The sequence below is a fragment of the Rattus norvegicus genome, chromosome Y (genome assembly GCF_021556685.1).
Source record: "Rattus norvegicus strain SHRSP/BbbUtx chromosome Y, alternate assembly SHRSP_T2T, whole genome shotgun sequence".
NCBI lineage: Eukaryota > Metazoa > Chordata > Mammalia > Rodentia > Muridae > Rattus > Rattus norvegicus.
In genome coordinates, this window is record NC_141555.1 from 5623643 (window position 1) to 5649734 (window position 26092).

At 37.7% G+C, this 26092-nt stretch overlaps 1 long non-coding RNA gene across 1 annotated transcript in view; it reads left to right on the forward strand.

Annotated features, from left to right (window-relative positions):
* LOC147997949 (uncharacterized) overlaps positions 1–12635 on the forward strand; it is a 15536-nt gene extending 2901 nt beyond the window's left edge. The window contains exons 2-3 of the long non-coding RNA XR_015647407.1: positions 2310–2416; positions 12092–12635. This is a non-coding gene — a long non-coding RNA (uncharacterized LOC147997949). The remainder of the gene's footprint in view (positions 1–2309; positions 2417–12091) is intronic.
* The last annotated feature ends 13457 nt before the right edge of the window (positions 12636–26092 follow it).

Genomic DNA, 26092 nt, shown 5'->3' on the forward strand with positions numbered 1-26092 from the left:
GCACTGATCTGAGCCTTCCACATATGGGAATCAGGAGCTGCTGTCCTCTCAGAATAATCTGGACTTCACTGTTCTTATGGTTCCTGGAAGTCAGAAAGTTTATACCATTCATTTCATTATTCCAAAAGCCAAGTGATGAGAAGGGCACTGTTGTTTTCCTGAGAGCACATGGCCTTTATTCTCTTTGACAAGAAGAAAAAGGACCTAAGGAAGAAAGGAAGAACAAGTATTGTGTCCGTAGCTCAAGGAAACTCCTCCATGCTTTAGATATCTATTGTGAAGTTTGTGTCTGAGACTGATTTCTGGGAGAGAGAAGTCCTTCTAGTTGAGAGTTCACCATCTCAGTCTTTGACTATTAATCTCTGACTACCATTCCATGACAGGGAACCAGTAGATTTCTGAATCAACAGGTGTGGTTACCTGGCAGTTTTCTTTCCTTTTATGTCATATATATATATATATATATATATATATATATATATATATATATATATATATATATACTTTTTGTATTCTTGAAACAAATTTCTATTATTACATTTAAAATATAATTTCCTTTAAGAGATTCCTCCCATAAGATCCCTAACTGGTCCCTCTCCACTTCTATAAACCACTTTACTGTCCCTTCACATTTCCTTTAACTGCAAGTCAAACCTAGGAAGGACCAAGGCCTCCTAAGTCCATTGGTGCCCAACAAGGTCATCTTCTGCTACATATGCAGTTGGATGCATAGGCCTGTCAAAGTACAGTCTTTGAATATTGATTTAGTACCAGAAAGCTCTGGTTCATTGGCATTGTTTTTCTTAAAGGGTTGAAAGCTCCATCAGCTCATGTTATCCTTTCTCAGAATCTAACAACAAGAGATCCATTTCAGATAACTGGTTTGCAACTAGCATTCAGTTCTTTATTTGACATGCTCTAGCTGTGTCTCTCAGGTGATATCTATATTTGTTTCCTGGCAGAATACACTTCTTAGCTTCATCACTCTTATCTAATTATGGTGGCTGATATATACATATATGTGTGTGTGTATGAATACATACAAACATATATATATATTTACATATATATATATATTTACATATATATATATGTATTTATATACTTTTGGTGCCTCCTACAGCTTTTTGGTTAGGTGGTTAGGTGGAATGTTAACATGGATATTGCACAACTATGTAAAGAATGTAGAATTTACAAATGACAATATCAAATATTATCTCTCCTGTGCTTATGAAGGTATTGAAGTTGAGGTTTCACTGTTCCTCAATCCTTCCTTCTCCATGCCCCTACTTCTGTTTCTTATATTTGGCGTAAAGAAAGAATCATGGTAACACATCTAAAACTTTCAAGTCTGGCCATGGGAACACAGGAAGATAGATAGTGTATAACAGATATCAATTGTGACTAGAGAAACGAAATATATAGTCCATGTGGTTTTTCACTTTACTGATGACTGGTAATCTTTGGATAAAATAAGGATTTGGGAATTTATCATTTGAAATAGTTACACAGTATTTCCACTGTTATACTCAATCTGTAGCTCTGCCCACTTTCTTGCCAAAATCATAGCAGAAAATGGAATTGGAAAACATAATTTTTGAATACACATTCAGGAATTTTTAATAAAGTACCCCATCAAGGAATGTACAATAAGAAAGTGAAATACAATATTCAGTCACATAAAGGTCTGTAGGAAAAATACTGGCCTTTAAAAAACAGAGAAAAACCTAGAAAATTGAACTGTATGTCACAGGAATGGACCTGGGAATAAAAATATTATCCAGAAGAATCTCCTACACTCCAAGTTACTAGATCATTTCTACCTATGCCAGGACCCTCAATAACTTTCTCCTATCAGAGCATGTAACCACTATTGAAGCAAAGAGAAGTCTCCAGCTTTAGAGAGATGGAGTACCTAAAGGTTTACCCTGTGTCACAGGAGACATACCTGGAAAAGGCACTCTCAAAACTGGTAAATGTAAGAAAAGCTATTTATACGTAGGCCATAGCAGTTCTTAGTTACATCATCATTAGGCCATTTATGAAATATCTCTTGTATCCTGTAGAGCCCTAGCTTCTCTTGTGATGTCACAAGTGTTGTCGTGTCTGCAAATGCCTTTCGGATATTCCTTAAGTACCTCTAGGATTTACTAATTGGCCTCTAATTCAGAGGAAGCATCAATTTGGGAGTGAGAACAAAGAGGATGAAAAGCTCAGAGATGGGGAGAATGAAGATGGCCTTTTGTCTTTGTATAAAAAAAAGGACAAAATATGTCGACCCTGTGAAAATCTCACTGTGTCGTTTGTAGGAGTATGTACGTTGAAGAGAAATAATTGATCTGAGCCTTCCACACATGGGATCAGGACCTCATAGCCTGTCAGAAGAATCTGGACCTCCCTGCTTCTAGTGTTTCCTGTAAGTCAAAGATTTTATATCATTAATATCTTTATCCCAAATCCAGGTGTTACGAATCGCACTGTTCTTTTTCTTAGATCTCATGGCTTTTATTTTTTTGCCCAGAAGTAAAAGGTCCTAAGGGAGAAGTGAAAGACAAGAATTGTGTCCTCAACTCAGAGATAAACTTCTCGGTTATTTGGATACCTATAGTGCAGTTTGTGTCTGATACTGGAATTTGGGAGTGAGACGTGTTTCTAGTTCATCATATCAGTCTTTCCACTAGTACTACTCTGACTCCCATTGCCTGATAGTGACCCTTTAGATTTCTCACTCAATGTGTGTGATTAGATGGCAGTTTCCTTATATTTAAATTATTAAATATATATTTTTATTTTTTAGCAATTTTTTTTGCCTTCTTAATTTGATTTTTCTATATTTACATTTCAAATATTTTTGCCTTTCCCAGTTTCCTGCCCATAAGATCCGTATCTGGTCTCACTCTTCTTGTATAATCCCCCTTACTGCCCTTTGTCATTCTCTTGATTTGGTAATAAAACCTATTGTAGACCAAGGACATCTCCTTCCATTGGTGCCCAACAAGGCCATTCTCTGCTACATATGCAGTTGGTGCCATAGGTCTATCCATGTACACTCTGAATATCCGTATAGTACCAGAAAACTCTGGTTCATTGGCATTGTTTTTGTTATTGGATTGAAAGCTCCTTCAGCTCTCATAATCCTTTCTCAAAATCTACCATCAAATATCTGTTTTCAGTTCCCTCGTTTGCCACTACCATTCACTTCTCCATTTGACATGCTCTAGGTGAGTCTCTCAGGAAAGACCTATATCCATTTCTTTTAATCATCCATTTTTAAGCTTCATCATTCTAATCCAGTTTTGGTGTCTCATATATCTATCTCTATCTCTATCTCTATCTCTATCTCTATCTCTATCTCTATCTCTATCTCTATCTCTATCTCTATCTCTATCTCTATATCTATATATCTATATCTATATGTATATGTATATCTATATCTATATCATATATATCTCTATATCTATATCTATATCATCTATATCTATATCATATCTATCTATATCTATCTATATCTATATCTATCTCTATCTCTATCTCTATCTCTATCTCTATATCTATATGTATATCTATATCTATATCTATATCTATCTATATCATCTATATGTATATGTATATCTATATCTATGTCATCTATATGTATATGTATATCTATATCTATATCTATGTCATCTATATGTATATGTATATGTATATCTATATCTATATGTATGTCTATGTGTATGTCTATGTGTATGTCTATATATATATATATATATATGTAACCTACAGCTATCAAGTTAGATGGAATTTTAACAGGGATTCAGGGAAATAAAGTCAAGAAAGTAGAAACCACAAATGATAGTGCCAAATAGGCTCTCTCCTGTTCTTATGAACCCAATGAAGCTGAGGTTTCACTTGACCTCAAGCCATTCCTTATACTGCACATCCTTCTGAATCTTATGTTTTCCCTGGAGAAAGTATCATGGTAAAACATCCAAAACCTTGAAGTGTCTTCCTGGGAACACAGGAAGGTAAATATTAGAGAAGTGATATCTAATGGGACTACAGCAATACATTCTATAATACATGCTGTCCTTTACTTTAATGATGTCTTTTAATTTTTGGAGAAAATAAGAATTTGGGAGTTTATCATTTGAAGAAGGTACACAATATTTACACTTTTATATTCACTCTATAGCTGTGCCCCCTTTGCTGCAAAAATCATTGCAAAAATTGAATTGGAAAATGAAATTTTTGATTACACATTCAGGAATATATATATAATGTCCCCTCTCAAGGAATGTAGAAAAATTTAATACAGTATTCATTCTATTGAATGTCTGTAAGGAAAATAGTTGCTTTGAGAAACGGAGAAAAGTTAAGATATTGAAGGGTATGGCACAGGAATATTCGTGGGAATAAAACTATTATCCAGAAGAATATCCTCCACTCCGTGTTCCTAGATATTTTCTACCCATGACAGGAACCTGATTAACTTTCTCCATTCAGAACATTTAACCAATAATGAAATAAATTGATGTACTTAAGTTTAGAGAGATGTAGTATGTAAAGGTCTCCACTGTGTTACAGGAGACACTCCTGGAAAGGGCCCTCTTGAAATTGGTCAATGTAAGGAAAGCTATTTAACAGGTAGGCCATGGAAGTTCACAGTGACACCATCGTTAGGCCCTGCCTGAAAATTTTTTGTAATCTGGAGAGTCCTAGCTTCTTCTGTGATGGTACTAGTGTTGTCCTGACAGCAACTGCCTTTCTGATATTCCTTCAGTACCTCTACGGTTGACTAATTGGCTTCTAATTCAGAGTAAACAGCCATTTGGGAGGTAGAAGAAAGAGAGTAAAGAGAATAGAGACGGGGAGAAGGAAGCTGGCCTTCTGTATTTGTATAAAAAAGGAAGAAATACTTGGTACATTGGAAATTTGCTTTCTCTTCTGGTATTTTGTGAGCTATTGATGAGATTAACCTCTTCCTACCCCACCTAGCACTTACAATCGATTATTTTTCACTGTCGATCCTAGACACACTAAAGAAAGGAAAAACATTGAAAATAGTATGGGCTTTGATCTCTGTCCCAAAAGATCGTTTTTGACTTCTTCTTCATCATCTTCACAACCACCACCACCACGACAACCATGATCAACATCATCATCACCACCGTCATCTAATTTACATGAAATTGAATTTGGAATTTTGTTACACCAAAGAATGAAATGAGAAGTATACTGTTTGAAAAAGAGATATTGATGAACACTAAGTCCTATAATGACTGTAGTCATTTTAGTGTTATAAAGGCATTGCCAAAGTTGCTTCAGATGATAGATTGAAATGCTAGTGCCCTATACAACAGGGTTTGAGAGTCCCTTAGTGAGAGAATGGTCTTTTACACCAAGGCCTTCATTATCAGACATTAATTTAACCCATATATCACTATTGCTCTGTAATACTGCTTAACTTCAGGGGTGATGATTCCCCCAGAAGTTCTTTTATTGTTGATGATAGTTTTAGCTTTTCTTATTCCAAATGAAAAAGACACATGCTCCACTATGTTCATCGCAGCCTTATTTATAATAGCCAGAAGCTGGAAAGAACCCAGATGCTCTTCAACAGAGGAATGTATATAGGAAATATGGCACATCTACACAATCGAGTGTAATTAAGAGATACCAAGTTAATAACGATGAAGAAAAGAAAACTTTACTGGCACTTTATCTGATGTATGAATGATATCTATTAAGACACAAGATACCTCATTCTTCAGAAGTAAAGTAATGCAATTAAATATGCTATATATTTGAATAAATGCTTAAAATAATGGCACAGTAATTATCAAAAATTACATAAAAAATACTAAACCCACAAATCGTTGGTGAAGTACAAATACAAATGACAGTGTTTGTATAGTGTTGCTGGAACAATGAACCCTGGTATATGTTTGTTGGGTCTTAAACTTAATATAGCTACTAAAGAAATTAATATAAAACTGAAAACTGAAATTATTTGTGATTCAATAGTACCACTGAAGGAATATGTACCTGACGGAGTCTGTCTATTCCAGTTATAACTTCATGAATGTCTATCTTCTCGCTGTTCACAATACTCGTGGTACAAAGTTGGAAAAATAAATTATATAGGCTCTAGACCATTATTTAATCATCAAAAGATCAAAATTATATCATTGGCATGGATATTGATGAAACTAGATATCATTGTGCCAGTTGAAAATTAAGAAGTATGAAGACAATTACCTTAATCTTATGAAAGTTCGCAACTGCTGTTTGTTTGACTTTGAAGCCTCTTCTATAGTAGGAAAGTCAGATGTACTATTACAAAGATGGTCACAGTTTTCCCATGACTCACATGGCAATAGACAGGATCTTACTATTCCTGTTTTGCTAAATGAACACATGGCACTGGAGAAAATTTCCAAAACAAAACACCAAAGGCTCATGCTCTAAGATCAAGAATAGACAAATGCAATCTCATAAAACTGCAAAAATTCTGTAAGGCAGAGGACACTGTTGTTAGGGCAAAATGGAAACCAACAGATTGGAAAAAGATCTTTACCAATCCTACAACTGATAGAGGCCTTATATCCAAAACATACAAAGAACTCAAGAAGTTAGACTGCAGGGAGAGTAATAACCCTATTGAGAAATGGGGTTCAGACCAAAACAGAGAATTCACAGCTGAAGAATATCGAATGGCAGAGAAATACCTAACGAAATATTCAACATCTATAGTCATAAGGGAAATGCAAATCAAAACAACCCTGAGATTTCACCTCACACCAGTGAGAATGGCTAAGATCAAAAACTCAGGGGACAGCAAATGCTGGCGAGGATGTGGAGAAAGAGGAACACTCCTCCATTGTTGGTGGGATTGCAGACTGGTACAACCATTCTGGAAATCAGTCTGGAGGTTCCTCAGAAAATTGGACATTGACAAATTTGCAAATTGCTCTTTCTATCTCTATTAAAGAAGTGAGCAGGAATTTTGATGTAGATTGCATTGAATGTGTACATTGCTTTGGCAAAATGATCATCTTTACTAATAATTAATGTCAATCCAAAAGCATGGAAGCTCATTCTATCTTCTAAGATCTTCCTCAATTTCTTTCTTCAGATACTTGAACTTCTTGTCATACAGATCACTCACTTGCTTAGTTAAACTTACACCAAGTTACTTTATATTACTTGGGACTATTGTGAAGTGTGTGATTTCATTATTTTCTTTCTCAGCCTGTTTATCCATTGAGGAGAGGAACGCTACTGATATGTTTGAGTTAATTTTATACCCTGATACATTGCTGAAGTTATTTATCAGGTTAAGAAGTTCTCGGGTGGAACTTTTGGGGTCACTTAAGTATATACTATCATATCATCTGCAAATAGTGATATTTTGATATCTTCCCTTCCAATTTGTATCCCTCTGACCCCCTTTTGCTGTCTGGTTTCTCTGGCTATGACAAGGAGTCCTGTTTTGAATAAGTAGGGAGAGAGTTGGGCAGCCTTGTCTAGTGCCTGATTTTAGTGGGATTGCTTCAAGTTTCTTTCCATTTAGTTTGATGTTAGCTAAAGTTTGCTGTATATTTCTTACACTATGTTTTGATATGAGCCTTCAATTCGTGATTTTCCAGGACTTTTATCCACAAGGGTTGTTGAATTTTGTCAAATGTTTTCTCACATCTAATGAAATGACCATGTGCTTTTTATTTCTGAGTTTGATTTCATGATGGATTACATTTATGAATTTTCCTATATTAAACCATCCTTTCATCCCTGTGTTCAAGTCTACTTGATCCTGATGGATGATTTTTTGATGTGTTCTTAGATTCTGTTTGCAAGAATATTGTTGAGTATTTTTTCATCAATATTCATAAGGGAAATTGATCTGAAGTTTTCTTTCTGTGCTGAATCTTTGTGTGGGTTAGGCATAAGAGTAATTGTGGATTCATATAAGGAAGTGCTCCATCTGTTTCAATTTTGTGGAATAGTTTGGATTATTCTAGTATGAGATCTTCTGAGAAGGTCTGATAGAATTTTGCACTGAATCCATCTTGACCTGGGCTCTGTTTGGTTGGGAGACTTTTACTTTCCGCTTCTATTTGTTTAGGAGTTATGGGGTTGTTTGCATAGTTTATTTGTTCCTGATTTAATTTTGCTGCCTGGTATCTGTCTACAAAATTGCCCATTTCCTCCAGATTTTGCAGTTTTGTTGAATGTAGGCTTTTATAGTAGAATCTGTTGTTTTTTTTTTATTTCTTCAGTTTCTGTTGCTATGTCTCCCATTTCATTTCTGATTTTGTTAATTTGGATACAGTCTCTTTGACTGCTGTTTTGTTTGGCTAAGAGTTTATATATCTTATTGTTTTTCTCAAAGAAACAGCTCCTGGTTTTGTTGATTCTTTGCATCGTTCTTTTCATTTCTACTTCGTTGATTCCACCTCTGAGTTTGATAATTTTCTGCTTTCTACCACCCTTGGGTTTACTTATTTCTATTTGTTCCAGAGCTTTTACGTGTGCTATCAAGCTCCTGACATATGCTCTTTCCTGTTTCTTTCGGAAGCACTCAGAGCAATAAGTTTTCCTCTTAGAACTGCTTTCATTGTGTCAAATATGTTTTGGAATGTTGTATCTTCATTTTCATTAAGTTCTAAGAAGTCCTTAATTTCTTTCTTTATTTCTTCCTTGACCAAGTTGTCATGGAGTAAATCATTTTTCAACTTTCATGTATATGTGTGCTTTCTGTCATTATTGTTATTGTTGAAGATCAGTCTTAGTGTGTGGTGATCTGATAGAATGCGTGGGATTATTTCTATTTTCCTGTATCTGTTAAGGTGTGTTGAGGGATCAATTATGTGGTCAATTTTGTAGAAGGTTCCCTGAGGTTATGAGAAGAATGTATAGCCTTATTTTTGGATGAAATGTTATATATATATATATATATATATATATATATATATATATATATATATATCTGTTAAATCCATTTTGTTCATAACTTCTATTATGTTCTCTATATCTCTGTTTAATTTCTGTTTCTAAGATCTCTCCAGTGATTAGGATGGGGTGTTGAAATCTCCTACTATTATCATGTCAGGTACAATGTGTGCTTTTAGCTTTAGTAAGGTTTATATGAAACCTCAGGATTTCTTGAGAATCATTTTTTTATTGCACAAATTCAAATGTAAATATAACATTCTGGTTCTTGAGTTGATATTCTGGAAATTTAACTGAAAGAGGCAAGGCCTCACTCTCTAGAGAGCTACCTATATAAATACAGAAACTACTAATGAAAAGGATGTTGTTTTAAAAATATTTCAAATTAAAAATGTAGTCATTTTCTGTGTTGGGTCTGGGTAGGTCATTTATTTGTTTTTGTTTGTTTGTTTTAATTTAATATGGAGAAATATTTACAGCACATCAAAATAAGTGTGAAATGCATAACAATAGAATCCTATGCATTCCAGCATTTTTTCTACAAGAGCAGAGTCCACTGATTGGTCAAATATGTACAACAGAACTCCTGCTTCATTATTGTCAGAGCTTTAAGTCTATCCTATGATCTCTACATTTAGATTTTTATAACCTTTGCATGAATGGGTCAGATCTGATCTAATAGATCTAATAAGCTATTATACCTGACTATGTCGCCTGCCCCCATGAGTAAACTATGTATTGTTTTCCTTTTTTTTTGTTGTTGTTGTTTTGGGGAGCAGTGTTTTTTAATATCTCCAATAGAAAATGAATCTAGTGATCAATCAGTGAATAGAAACGAAAATTATGTATTATGGTGAGAAATTCCCCAATATAGAGTGTACACCAAGGTAAATCTAAAATGTTTAGGTAGACATGCACACATAGTCATGACCCATGTAGCTGACAAGCATTCCACACCCGATCTACTTAAATGATTTGGGAAATTAACTTATTCAGACAGAATAGAACTCATGGGGAATACATTTTTTCTTAGCCATGTTTATAAGTGACCAAATGGTGAAGCAGGATGTAAACAAATACTATTATCTTTCATTGTTGTTTATATTTACTTTTTAATTCATGTACAATCTCTATGTGTTCTTTCTCTATTGTTTTTCTCTGTGTCTCTGTCTCTGCATGAATATATAGGAACACATGTTTATTTGGCATACAAGTGTGTGTGTGTGTGTGTGTTTGTGTGTGGTGTGTGTATGTGTATGTGTGTGTGCATGTGTGTGTGTGTCTTATATGGTATTTATGAACATAGGTAACATGTTTATTTATTTAAAATTTGGAAATACTGAAACCCACATTTGATTTGTGGATCAACCATGTGCTGATCTACTCACATACTTCTGACATTTCATTATATCAAGTGAATAGAGAGAGAGCCAAACAGGCTGGTGATATCTCCTACTCTACTCTACTCTCCTACTCTTCTTTGTCATGAAAAAGTGGTGTATCTTTTGGCAAGAAAACCCAAACTTCAGCAAAGACATATACCCTCCACAAAACAGGAAAGGACATCTCATTTGAAGGGAAAAGTTATCAGACTGGGAAAAAAATGAGTTTGCCACCTTCCAATATTTGAGGGACATGAGACTGAACTTCAGAAGATATAATGGAAAGGCACAGGCAGAATCCCCAAGGAAACAAATAAGCTAAACACTGGAGCTTCTCATTACACGAGAGCTCACAGATTGGTAAGGATGGTTAACATAATGATAAGAACTTTGCAGTCCATACTCAGTCTCCATATAAGGCTACAATGTGAACAAGATGAAAAGTAGTCACCACCACAGTGCTAACAGCTACTTTCACTGTTACATTGTGAAAAACAGAGTGTAACTATAGACAGAAGAGAACGATGATATTTGAAAACAGACAAGGCTGTGCTGGATCTGAACAGTTTTCCATGTAAGTAACCAAGCAAGCACACAGCAGGTGCCAGGTGCCATATGCAAAAATGAGCAAAGAGGAATGAACTGCATAAATACTATGTGCACAGAAATACAGATAGTTTGGTGGAATTCTGAGATGTTGAGATGAAAGAATAGGCAGGGATTTTCTATCAAGCAAGGCACCATGTCTTGCTCTTAGAATACTCACATTGAAGAGAGTGAGGGAGAGAAATTAGTAATTTCAGGTTAGCCTGGACTACCCATCAAGACACTACATTTTTATTCTTTTTTATTTATTTAAATCAATAGTCTGATTGGTAGAATATCATGAACAATATTAATAAAACAGAAATGTAATGCCTATGCAGTGATACTCCTGCTAAGAAAACATGTTCTATAAAGAGACAGAAACTATTAAGTTACAAATACCAGCTGTCATATTGAAGGTTGTAGCAGGAAGTTGTATGGTGTTGTTTGTTTGATCCTTCTCCACTTTCATGGCTCATTTTACACATCTTAAAAAGCTTCTCTGATGACCTCATTACTGTGCAGACATCAAGACATGTCTTGCCTTTAATCTATGTATTAAAACCAGTAATCATTAATTTATCAAATGATTATTTGATTTTACTTTATCTTCAAAATTAATGAGTCTTGAGGAAATGATACCCTTATTGTGTGGGTTTAAATATTCATAATAACAATGAGAGGATAATCGGGGCTCAACACACACACAGGGTGGTTGGAGAAACTTTACCTGTGGCAACACAAAAGCATAGAAATGAGTGGGTTGATCTGTTTTTCTGCATAACATTGATAACTCGTCAATGATAAGAATGGGTAAAAAATTGAGATGCAGTCAAGGTTTTCTTTTCCTTAATTTGAATGATTACTTATACAGCATGTGAAACCGAACTCAGTCTCATGGTAAACCTTCTGCCTGAACTTTATTAGTGTCAGGATTACAAGTGTGCACCATCTTTGTAAATATTTGTACATTTGGCCCAATGCTTAGCACATTTTGTAACATACTCTGGTGTTAAGAGAGAAAGTATTTGATATGAAAATCTGTGAGAATAAATCATTTCTAAGCTTTGATTTTTGTGACTACAGAGAAAGACTTTGAATCTGATGTAACTGAGTGTCTAAAAGTATTAAAAAATCAATATCTCTCATCTGCAAGAATCCTTCTAATCGCTAACTGCTCTGTCTTCCAGGAGATGAGTGTCAATTCTGTCAATTGTTCTTTGTGGCAGGAAAAGGGCTTGTCTGTCAAATGGTTTGCATTCGTGTCATCTGTCCATCACTAGAGCAACGGCCATGCTTAAGAATATGTGTACAGATAAACACATACCAGTTTTCAAGTCTTCAAAGAATTTCAAGAGGAGCCTAAAAGAGGATATATAATGTTCCAGTGACGAAATACGGGTATTTAAACTAGCCTGCATACATATGCTGTTAAAATTTTCTGCCTACTATTATTTAATAATTTTGACTATTCCTGCTATGAATGAAAAGATGGTTATGTAATGTCTACCAATCCCCAAAGCCTGAAATATTGTGAAAAACTGTATTATTTCTCCCTAACTTGGGACTTTGGTCACCAACCTTTTTATTGCTCATCTAAATTCTATTTCTCCATTAGAACAGAGGACTACGTGAGTGTGTCACCCTCATGTAGAAGACCAAGGAACTTTCTGTATTTGCATGTATTTGCTCTTGGGAACATGTAAATAAAACTTTCATTTTCAAGAACCAAAACATGGCCGTCCAGTGGGAACCATGTGAACCAAAATCTTCCTGCCATCAGTGAACATTAACACACTGGTAACAGGGCAGACAATAATATAATGGAATTAATCTGGAATAATAATAATAATAATAATAATAATAATAATAATAATAATAAATAATGATGATGAAGATGATGGTGGTGGTGGTGATGATGATGATGGTGATAATGATGGTGGTGGTGATGATGATGATGATGATGATGATGATGATGATGATGGAATAATCCCCTCAATGGATCACAGCCTAAGGAAAGTAAATGTTGAGACAAGTTTTTCAAGTGTTATTGTATCCATGAAAGCAATATTCACTAGGACAGACTGTTCACACATGAAAATCACTCCACCTGTCATGACTTCACAGATAAAGTTGAGAACCAGGGTGGTTCTTTCTTAGGACAAGAGAAAGATTTGCCAACCTTCCAAAAAGAAAAGCAATCCAGACAGTCTGTGTTTGAGATGGTTAGCTTGTCCTTGAGTAACACACACACACACACACACACACACACACACACACACACACACAGAGAGACACAGACAAATAGACAGACAGACAAACGCACACAGACACACACACATACAGAAACATACACACATATACACACAGAGAGACAAACACAGACACACAGATACAAACACTCACATAAAAATACACACACAGGGATACACAAACAGACACAAAGATACACAAACACACACAAACACACACACACACACACACACACACACACACACACATATCTCTGATATATGCTTCCTAGAGTGTCCAGGTTCAAAAGGATGAAGTGGCCCCAGGAACTAGTCGGTCAACAGAATATTGGTCTGCCTGCAATGAGTTGGTGGTTGTTCCAAGGTATTCACTTAGAACGTATTAGAACACAACTCTGTTAGAAGGTATTCAGGGGGAAGTCCCACACCTGCGGATCCCGGACCGCAGCAGCTCTCTGCTCCCAAACCCCGTGGGAGAGAGACCCCACCGCCTGATCAGGTGGGCACTCCTGAGGCTGCAGAGCGGAGGAGACCACCAACACTGCCCACCCCTGCCCACATCCCTGGCCCAAGAGGAAACTGTATAAGGCCTCTGGGCTCCCGTGGGGGAGGGCCCAGGAGCGGCAGGACCCCTGCGCCTGAGACACTGCCGGAACCTGAAGGAAACAGACCGGATAAACAGTTCTCTGCACCCAAATCCCGTGGGAGGGAGAGCTGAACCTTCAGAGAGGCGAACACGCCTGGGAAACCAGAAGAGACTGCACTCTGTGCACATCCAGGCGCCAGAGGAAAACACCAAACGTCATCTGAAACCCTGGTGCACAGAGGCTCCCGGAAGGAGCGGCAGAGATTTTCCCGGTTGCTGCCACAGCGGAGAGGACTTAGGGAGTACCCCACGAGCAAACTTGAGCCTTGGAACCACAGGTAGGACCAATTTTTCCCCTGCAAGAAACCTGCCTGGTGAACTCAAGACACAAGCCCACAGGAACAGCTGAAGACCTGTAGAGAGGAAAAACTACACGCCCGAAAGCAGAACACTCTGTCCCCATAGCTGGCTGGGGGAAAACAGGAAGGCAGGTCTACAGCACTCCTGACACACAGGTTATAGGACAGTCTAGCCACTGTCAGAAATAGCAGAACAAAGTAACACTAGAGATAATCTGATGGCGAGAGGCAAGCACAGGAACCCAAGCAACAGAAACCAAGACTACATGGCATCATCGGAGCCCAATTCTCCCACCAAAGCAAACACGGAATATCCAAACACACCAGAAAAGCAAGACCTAGTTTCAAAATCATATTTGATCATGATGCTGGAGGACTTCAGGAGGGACATAAAGAACTCCCTTAGAGAACAAGTAGAAGCCTACAGAGAGGAATTGCAAAAATCCCTGAAAGAATTCCAGGAAAACACAATCAAACAGTTGAAGGAATTAAAAATGGAAATGGAAGCAATCAAGAAAGAGCACATGGAAACAACCCTGGACATAGAAAATCAAAAGAAAAGACAAGGAGCTGTAGATACAAGCTTCACCAACAGAATTTAAGAGATGGAAGAGAGAATCTCAGGAGCAGAAGATTCCATAGAAATCATTGACTCAACTGTCAAAGATAATGTAAAGTGGAAAAAGCTACTGGTCCAAAACATACAGGAAATCCAGGACTCAATGAGAAGATCAAACCTAAGGATAATAGGTATAGAAGAGAGTGAAGACTCCCAGCTCAAAGGACCAGTAAATATCTTCAACAAAATCATAGAAGAAAACTTCCCTAACCTAAAAAAAGAGATACCCATAGGCATACAAGAAGCCTACAGAACTCCAAATAGATTGGACCAGAAAAGAAACACCTCCCGTCACATAATTGTCAAAACACCAAACGCACAAAATAAAGAAAGAATATTAAAAGCAGTAAGAGAAAAAGGTCAAGTAACATATAAAGGCAGACCTATCAGAATCACACCAGACTTTTCGCCAGAAACTATGAAGGCCAGAAGATCCTGGACAGATGTCATACAGACCCTGAGAGAGCACAAATGCCAGCCCAGGTTACTGTATCCTGCAAAACTCTCAATTAACATAGATGGAGAAACCAAGATATTCCATGACAAAACCAAATTTACACAATATCTTTCTACAAGTCCAGCACTACAAAGGATAATAAAGGGTAAAGCCCAACATAAGGAGGCAAGCTATACCCTAGAAGCAAGAAACTAATCATCTTGGCAACAAAACAAAGAGAGTGAAAGCACACAAACATAACCTCACTTCCAAATATGAATATAACGGGAAGCAATAATCACTATTCCTTAATATCTCTCAATATCAATGGCCTCAACTCCCCAATAAAAAGACATAGATTAACAAACTGGATAAGCAACGAGGACCCTGCATTCTGCTGCCTACAGGAAACACACCTCAGAGACAAAGACAGACATTACCTCAGAGTGAAAGGCTGGAAAACAATTTTCCAAGCAAATGGTCCGAAGAGCAAGCTGGAGTAGCCATTCTAATATCAAATAAAATCAATTTTCAACTAAAAGTCATCAAAAAAAATAAGGAAGGACACTTCATATTCATCAAAGGAAAAATCCACCAAGATGAAGTCTCAATCCTAAATATCTATGCCCCAAATACAAGGGCACCTACATATGTAAAAGAAACCTTAATAAAGCTCAAAACACACATTGCACCTCACACAATAATAGTGGGAGATTTCAACACCCCACTCTCATCAATGGACAGATCATGGAAACAGAAATTAAACAGAGATGTAGACAGACTAAGAGAAGTCATGAGCCAAATGGGCTTAACGGATATTTATTGAACATTCTATCCTAAAGCAAAAGGATATACCTTCTTCTCAGCTCCTCATGGTACTTTCTCCAAAATTGACCATATAATTGGTCAAAAAACGGGCCTCAACAGGTACAGAAAGATAGAAATAATCCTATGCGTGCTATCGGACCACCACGGCCTAAAACTGGTCTTCAATAACAATAAGGGAAGAATGCCCACATATACGTGGAAATTGAACAATGCTCTACTCAATGACAACCTGGTCAAAGAAGAAATAAAGAAAGAAATTAAAAACTTTTTAGAATTTAATGAAAATGAAGGTACAACATACCCAAACTTATGGGACACAATGAAAGCTGTGCTAAGAGGAAAACTCATAGCGCTGAGTGCCTGCAGAAAGAAACAGGAAAGAGCATATGTCAGCAGCTTGACAGCACACCTAAAAGCTCTAGAACAAAAAGAAGCAAATACACCCAGGAGGAGTAGAAGGCAGGAAATAATCAAACTCAGAGCTGAAATCAACCAAGTAGAAACAAAAAGGACCATAGAAAGAATCAACAGAACCAAAAGTTGGTTCTTTGAGAAAATCAACAAGATAGATAAACCCTTAGCCAGACTAACGAGAGGACACAGAGAGTGCGTCCAAATTAACAAAATCAAAAATGAAAAGGGAGACATAACTACAGATTCAGAGGAAATTCAAAAAATCATCAGATCTTACTATAAAAACCTATATTCAACAAAACTTGAAAATCTTCAGGAAATGGACAATTTCCTAGACAGATACCAGGTATCGAAGTTAAATCAGGAACAGATAAACCAGTTAAACAACCCCATAACTCCTAAGGAAATAGAAGCAGTCATTAAAGGTCTCCCAACCAAAAAGAGCCCAGGTCCAGACGGGTTTAGTGCAGAATTCTATCAAACCTTCATAGAAGACCTTATACCAATATTATCCAAACTATTCCACAAAATTGAAACAGATGGAGCCCTACCGAATTCCTTCTATGAAGCCACAATTACTCTTATACCTAAACCACACAAAGACCCAACAAAGAAAGAGAACTTCAGACCAATTTCCCTTATGAATATCGACGCAAAAATACTCAATAAAATTCTGGCAAACCGTATCCAAGAGCACATCAAAACAATCATCCACCATGATCCAGTAGGCTTCATCCCAGGCATGCAGGGATGGTTTAATATAAGGAAAACCATCAACGTGATCCATCATATAAACAAACTAAAAGAACAGAACCACATGATCATTTCATTAGATGCTGAGAAAGCATTTGACAAAATTCAACACCCCTTCATGATAAAAGTCCTGGAAAGAATAGGTATTCAAGGCCCATACCTAAACATAGTAAAAGCCATATACAGCAAACCAGTTACTAACATTAAACTAAATGGAGAGAAACTTGAAGCAATCCCACTAAAATCAGGGACTAGACAAGGCTGCCCACTCTCTCCCAACTTATTCAATATAGTTCTTGAAGTTCTAGCCAGAGCAATCAGACAACAAAAGGAGATCAAAGGGATACAGATCGGAAAAGAAGAGGTCAAAATATCACTATTTGCAGACGACATGATAGTATATTTAAGTGATCCCAAAAGTTCCACCAGAGAACTACTAAAGCTGATAAACAACTTCAGCAAAGTGGCTGGGTATAAAATTAACTCAAATAAATCAGTTGCCTTCCTCTATACAAAAGAGAAACAAGCCGAGAAAGAAATTAGGGAAACGACACCCTTCATAATAGACCCAAATAATATAAAGTACCTCGGTGTGACTTTAACCAAGCAAGTAAAAGATCTGTACAATAAGAACTTCAAGACACTGAGGAAAGAAATTGAAGAAGACCTCAGAAGATGGAAAGATCTCCCATGCTCATGGATTGGCAGGATTAATATAGTAAAAATGGCCATTTTACCAAAAGCAATCTACAGATTCAATGCAATCCCCATCAAAATACCAATCCAATTCTTCAAAGAGTTAGACAGAACAATTTGCAAATTCATCTGGAATAACAAAAAACCCAGGATAGCTAAAACTATCCTCAACAATAAGAGGACTTCAGGGGGAATCACTATCCCTGAACTCAAGCAGTATTACAGAGCAATAGTGATAAAAACTGCATGGTATTGGTACAGAGACAGACAGATAGACCAATGGAATAGAATTGAAGACCCAGAAATGAACCCACACACCTATGGTCACTTGATTTTTGACAAAGGAGCCAAAACCATCCAATGGAAAAAAGATAGCATTTTCAGCAAATGGTGCTGGTTCAACTGGAGGGCAACATGTAGAAGAATGCAGATCGATCCATGCTTATCACCCTGTACAAAGCTTAAGTCCAAGTGGACCAAGGACCTCCACATCAAACCAGACACACTCAAACTAATAGAAGAAAAACTAGGGAAGCATCTGGAAAACATGGGCACTGGAAAAAATTTCCTGAACAAAACACCAATGGCTTATGCTCTAAGATCAAGAATCGACAAATGGTATCTCATAAAACTGCAAAGCTTCTGTAAGGCAAAGGACACTGTGGTTAGGACAAAACAGCAACCAACAGATTGGGAAAAGATCTTTACCAATCCTACAACAGATAGAGGCCTTATATCCAATATATACAAAGAACTCAAGAAGTTAGACCGCAGGGAAACAAATAACCCTATTAAAAAATGGGGTTCAGAGCTAAACAAAAAATTCACAGCTGAGGAATGCCGAATGGCTGAGAAACACCTAAAGAAATGTTCAACATCTTTAGTCATAAGGGAAATGCAAATCAAAACAACCCTGAGATTTCACCTCACACCAGTGAGAATGGCTAAGATCAAAAACTCAGGTTACAGCAGATGCTGGCGAGGATGTGGAGAAAGAGGAACACTCCTCCATTGTTGGTGGGATTGCAGACTGGTAAAACCATTCTGGAAATCAGTCTGGGGTTCCTCAGAAAATTGGACTTTGAACTGCCTGAGGATCCAGCCATACCTCTCTTGGGCATATACCCAAAAGATGCCTCAACATATAAAGGAGACACGTGCTCCACTATGTTCATCGCAGCCTTATTTATAATAGCCAGAAACTGGAAAGAACCCAGATGCCCTTCAACAGAGGAATGGATACAGAAAATGTGGTACATCTACACAATGGAATATTACTCAGCTATCAAAAACAACGACTTTATGAAATTCGTAGGCAAATGGTTGGAACTGGAAAATATCATCCTGAGTGAGCTAACCCACTCACAGAAAGACATACATGGTATGCACTCATTGATAAGTGGCTATTAGCCCAAATGCTTGAATTACCCTAGATCCCTAGAACAAAGGAAACTCAAGACGGATGATCAAAATGTGAATGCTTCACTCCTTCTTTAAATGAGGAAAAAGAATACCCTTGGCAGGTAAGGGAGAGGCAAAGATTAAAACAGAGACTGAAGGAACACCCATTCAGAGCCTGCCCCACATGTGGCCCATACATATACAGCCACCCAATTAGACAAGATGGATGAAGCAAAGAAGTGCAGACCGACAGGAGCCGGATGTAGATCGCTCCTGAGAGACACAGCCAGAATACAGCAAATACAGAGGCGAATGCCAGCAGCAAACCACTGAACTGAGAATAGGTCCCCCGTTGAAGGAATCAGAGAAAGAACTGGAAGAGCTTGAAGGTGCTCGAGACCCCAAAAGTACAACAATGTCAAGCATCCAGAGCTTCCAGGGACTAAGCCACTACCTAAAGACTATACATGGACTGACCCTGGACTCTGTCCCCATAGGTAGCAATGAATATCCTAGTAAGAGCACCAGTGGAAGGGGAAGCACTGGGTCCTGCTAAGACTGAACCCCCAGTGAACTAGACTATGTGGGGAGGGTGGCAATGGGGGGAGGTTTGGGAGGGGAACACCCATAAGGAAGGGGAGGGGGGAGGGTGATGTTTGTCCGGAAACCGGGAAAGGGAATAACACTTGAAATGTATATAAGAAATACTCAAGTTAATAAAAAAAAAAAAAAAGAAGGTATTCAGGGACACGCTGTGTGCATATATTTTACTCACGTTGAACAAGGGCAACACAAACATTGGAGAGCAGGAAGGGGTTTTTGGGTGTATTTACATCGATGGAAGCTTAAGTTACCAGGAAGGCCTCTTTTGCTTGAGCTTTTATAATCTCTGTCCCAGCATAGGTATGTTTTTCAGGGATTCCCATTTGACCTCCTAAGAAACCGAATCTACTGACGATGCCCCATCCCCATCACTGAGGTCCCACTTGCTTGATTTCAAAGGATTGAAGTTTCGGACTCTCTGTTCTCTATCAGAGTAAATCCTCAGGAGGTTGCACTCTAGATGCCATGAATTAACCAGTGCATCCATCGAGTTTCTGCATTAACCCGTATGTCCCCTAATTCTGGCCGGTTCTCTCTGCACCGCTCTATCCCTCCATCTTCCCCACCGACCTTAACTCCTGTCCTCAGTTGTCCGCACTCACCCACAGAATCTGTTCCAGTTTTCCTTTCAAAGAGGTCAATGCCTTCCCCCTCACTGGCCTTCTGCTTTCCTGTGTCCTCTCTGCATTTTTGGATTGTAGATAAAACAAGATTTATCTCACAGCTGATTCCATCCATAGGTAAACACGTGCCATAGGTCTCAGCTCCCTCTCGGGCTGTTTTTTTTTTTTTTTTTTCCTAGTTTCAACAATTTTCCCTGAAGCTTCATGATATCATCCCCTTATCCCTATGATATCATTCCCCCATGCCCATGATGTCACGCCCCACTCCCATGATGTCACAGCCTTGTCCCCGTGATGACATACCTGCGCCCCTTGCTAGAATGGTTGTATCTATTCACCAGGTAACATTATGAATGCTGCCCTGTCACCACACTCCTCCAGGCTCCCACCATTTACAGTACCTCCTCTATCCTGTCCTCTTCTTCTCTGAGAGAGTGGAGGACCCTTCTGGGTGCACCCTCTCCCCTGGCACATCAAGTCTCTGCAGGACTAGATTCATCGTCTCCCACCAAGTCCTGAAAAGTCAGCCTGGGTAGGAGAACAGGATCCACAGACAGGCAACGGGTTTAGTGACCCCACGTGAAGACCATTGTGCTCCTCTGCCTCTCTCATCCTTCCCTCAGCTCTTCAGTGACACTCACTGAGTTCCATCCGATATTGGCCGTCTGTCTCTGCTTCTGTGTCATTCGGCTGCTCGGTGGAGCCTTGCAGAGGACAATAACACTCCCCTCCCGTCTGCAAACACAAGAAAGCACCTTAGTAATGTCAATGTTTGCCGTTTGCCAATAGGATGAGTCTCACATCCGGCCACTTATCCTTTGGCTATTCCCTCATTTCCTCTCTCATCTCTGTCCCTGTGTATATTATGAAAAGGGCAATTTCTGGGTCAAAATTTTGGGGGTGGGTTTGTGTCCTTATTCTTCCAACTTAGGTCCTCCGGGGCTACAGAAAGTGACAATTTCAGTATCCGTAACCCCACTGCTACTAGTCTCAACTAAAGTCACTCTCATGGACGCCAAGGTAGCCTCACCCATCCCAGATTGCAGGCAAATCATACAGATAGCACCTACCCTGGACAGTCACTGATTTCAGTTTATTCTCCTGACCCTCTATCCCTCTTGCCCGTCTCTCCCAAGAAATGATTCTCAAACCCCATTTCCCTTCCCATTCCCTTGGCCACCCAATCCTTTCCTTCCATCTGCCTCCTCTCATTATTTTATTCATTCTTCTGAATTGAATTCAAGCATTTTTCTTGAGTCTTGCTTCAGGCTTAGTCTCTTTGGTTTCATAGATTGTAGTGTGTGAATTCTGTACTGTATGGCTAATACCCTCTCTTAAGTGAGTACATACATGTTATTTGGGTGTCAGTTACCTCATTCAGAACAATACTTTCTAATTCCATCTACTTGACCACATCTCACAATGTCCTTATTTTCATAGCTGCGTAGTATTCCATAGTGTAAATGAACCACATTTGTTGCCATTCTTTGGTTGAAGGGCATCTGGGTTATTTCTATTTTTTGCTCATTATGAAGAAACCAGTTAGGAACCTTATGGAACATATGTCCTTGCCGTATGGCATAGGACTTTTCACATATAAGGCCAGGAGTAGGATAGCTGAGTCTTAAGGAAGAATATTCCCCATTTTCTCAGAATCCACTGAATAGATATGCAGAGTAATTATTCGGATTTGATCTTACCCCACCAAATGTTATTGTGTACTGATATTTATCTGCTTCCTCAAAAGAGGTTGCCGCTGACTAGACTTCTATCATGGATTAAGGAGATCACATATGAAACTTCTGTCCATTTTAACTGTTCAGTAAATGCTAGAGGCTATGACAGGGAGCCAGTAGGGAAAGATCATACTGGAGGGTTCAGGGTGGGGTTAGGTAGAGAGGCAGAAGAGGGTGAGAGAAGTATAGTATTATTGCTATAAAATAATTTAATATAATAACAAAATATATTAATATTAATTATATTTTATCATGATATTAATATATAATAATTTAAAATATTAATATAAAATATCTATATTTATTATTTATTATAATAATATAATTTAATATATTAATATAGTATATTAATATTTATTATATATTATCATAATGTTGATATAAAATAATTTAATATGTTAATATAGTATGTTAATAATTATATTATTATAATGTTAGTACATAATAATTTAATATGTTAAATTATTATAATAATATTTTATATATGTATACACACACACACACACATATATATATTGCATGATATGCAACTTCCACAAAGTTAACTCCAAGTGGAGCTCGCACATTAATGGGAAATGCTGAGGGTAGAATATTTATTTTCAGTTCAATTTGCTTATGTGGTGGATCACTTTGATGGGTTTTCATAGATTGATCCATTCCTGCAGCCTCAGGAGGAAGCCTATATGATGGCACTGAATGGAGGTTTTCATATGCCCTTGGATATTATTTTCCAGCATTTTCCTGGTATTTTTTCCACCAATGTTCGTAAGGGAAATTCATCTGAAATTCTTTCTTTGTTGAGTCGTTTGTGATTTAGGTGTCAGGGTGACAGTGATGTCATGGAATCAGTTTGGCGATTTTCCTCCTGTTTCTGTTTTTTTGGAGTAGGTTGAGAATTCTTTGAAAACCTTGTAGGAGTCTGCACTCAAACAATCTGGCCATGGGGCTCTTTCAGTGGGGAAACTTAATTACTGTTTGTGTCTCTTTAGGTGTTGTAGAGCTATTTACATAGTTTATCTTACCTGAATTTATCTGTGGTCAGTGTAATCAGTCTACACAATCATCCACTTCATTCAGAGTTTCTAATTTTGGAGACAGCAGGTTTTTGAAGTGAGACCTAATGATTCTGTGACTTTTATAAGTGTCCATTGATACAGCTCCCTGTTCATTTCTGATTTTGTTATTTGGATGCTGTCTCTCCACCTATTACATTATCTGTCTGAGGGTTTGACTGTCGGGTTGATGATCCCAAGAAACCAGCTCTTGTTTCTTTGATCTTTTTATTCCCTTTGTTTCTGATGGATCACTTCCTCCCCAAGTCTGATCATTTCTTACTGTCCCCTCCTTTAATATGTATTTGCTTTTTTTTTATTTTAGCGGTTTAGGGTGTGCTGGGAAGACGCTAGTTTGGGGTCTCTCCAGTTTCTTTATGAAAGCACCCTGTGCTGCATATGCATGTTCCTCTTTGCACTGCTTTCCTTATTTCCCTTAAATTTGTAGAAGCTGTGCCTTCATTTTCATTGAATTCTAAGAATGCTTTTCTTTTCATGTCTTGTCTGAATTGGTGGTTCTTCAGGTGCTGATACGGAGATCATATTTACTATAAAATTGTTAAAAGAGACAGTGCATTCCTACTGCCCCACTTTTGGGCACTGATCCAAAGAAGGAGCCCTGGGAGGTACTTAACGTAGCGCAAGCTACACAAGACTTCATCTACAGCCTGCACTCCACTGAGAGGAGCTGCTTCCTCAAAGAACTGCACCTCTTACAGAAGAATTAGAAGCCTACCACCCACTCCAGAACAGCTAAAATATGTATTCTTCAACAATGTATTCCTAATCTTTCATAGGATTTGAATTTTGGAAAATGCAATTGTGATTGTTGCAGGAACACAAATTATATTGTCAATTTGATTTATTTTGAGAATATAAAAAATGTCAATCAGCATGTTATTTTCCTTCTATGTATCAACACATTATTTTTCAGTTATTGATGCTGTACTTTAGTGACATGGGATTTGCTTATTTCTTATTTGAAATGCATGGGATACCTATTTATGTCTTTGTCTTTTGCTTATATATTTTGGCCCTTGGACATTTAAACATTTAAACAGCCTTGTTAAATAACAACAGGGAGATAATACAGCAACAAATCTTAATCACTTATATTATCATAGGCTAACTATCGATGATGCTTTGATGAGGGTCAAGCTTACCTACATATCTCCATCCCAGTCTAGGCAAGGACTCTTCTGTCCTTCAGTCAAATGAGGCCAACATTCTTTTATGCCTACTGTTCTGATGCCTTTTTTGAAAAACCAAAAAATTGTCACCCCTGCATGCTGAGCTGGACAGTCAATGACAGATAAGGGAGTGATATATTCATGAATAAAGGGCCTAAGACAGGAGGGCCGACATTAGCTGCTACATTATCCCATGATGGGCCCTGGTTACAAGATTCTCTTGGCCATGTGACAAATAACACCCAACCTAAGACAGTCGCAGTTTCCAAGGGGTTCATTCCAGGACATGCATGGCCATTGGTCACTTTTACATTTGAATAAGTAAAGGGGAAATGTTGGTTGTGATGCCCTTGAAGCCCTCCATTGTAGATTTTATTATTTTGGTTAGAATTAAGTATGACTAGGTTCATGGAAAATCCACAGCCAGCTGCAGAAGACTAATACAAATCTGGTGGTCAAGAAAAATAATAGTATGATAATGTTGTCCTGATGATTAATAATATGACAAACCTGTGAACTCTCTGACATCTTTTCAACATCAGTTCTGTGACCAAACGAATCCTGTGTTCTTCACCTGCGTAAATGTTTCTTAGTTCCCCCCTCCCTCTGTTACCCCTGTTATGGTATAAATTCAACCTTGGAGAAAAATAAAATTGACGCCTTGGACAGACACTTGTCTTGGCAACCTTCTTCGTGTCCTTTGTCCCACATTCTCTTCCAGGCACCCTCAGACCCTCATTTACACAGCATTTGTAATTTTTTCTCAAAATCTACCAACAAGAGGTCCATTCCAAGTTCACTGGTTTGCCAAAAACATTCACTTTTTTCTTTGACATGCTCTAGCTGTGTCTCTCAAAACATATCTATATCCGTTTTCTGGCAGAATCCACTTCTTAGCTTCATCAATCTTAAGTATTATATATATATATATATATATATATATATATATATATATATATATATATATATATAATGGTTAGAATTAAGTATGTATATGTATATGTATGTATGTATATGTCAATGACAATGTTAAGTAGACTCTTCTCCTGTACTTGAAGTTGAGGTTTCATTGTTCCTCAAACTTTCTTCAACCTGTTTCTTATATTTGGCCTTAAGAAAGAATCATGGTAAAACATCTAAAACCTTCAAGTCTGGCCATGGGAACAGAGGAAGGGTGATAGTGTACTACAGATGTCAAATGTGACTAGAGAACTGAATTTATAATCCATGTGGTCCTTTGCTTTATTGATGTGTGGATATTTTTGCATAAAATAAGGATTTGGAAGTTGATCATTTGAAGTATGTACACAATATTTCCACTGTTATATTCAATCTATAGCTGGGCCAAGTTTGTTGCCGATTTCATTGCAAAAAATGGAATTGGAAAAATGAAATTTTCCAGAACACATGCAGGAATATATATAATGCCCCCTGTCAATTAATGAACAATGAGAAAATGTAAAACAATATCCACTCAACTAAAGGTCTGCAGGGAAAATGCTGGCACCTGGAAAATTGAGGAAACATAGGGAATTGAACTGTATGTCACAGGATTGCACCTGGGAATCAAATTAGTCACCAGGAGAATCTCCTTCACTCCTTGTTCCAGATCTTTTCTACCCTGGCCAAGCCTCTGATGAACT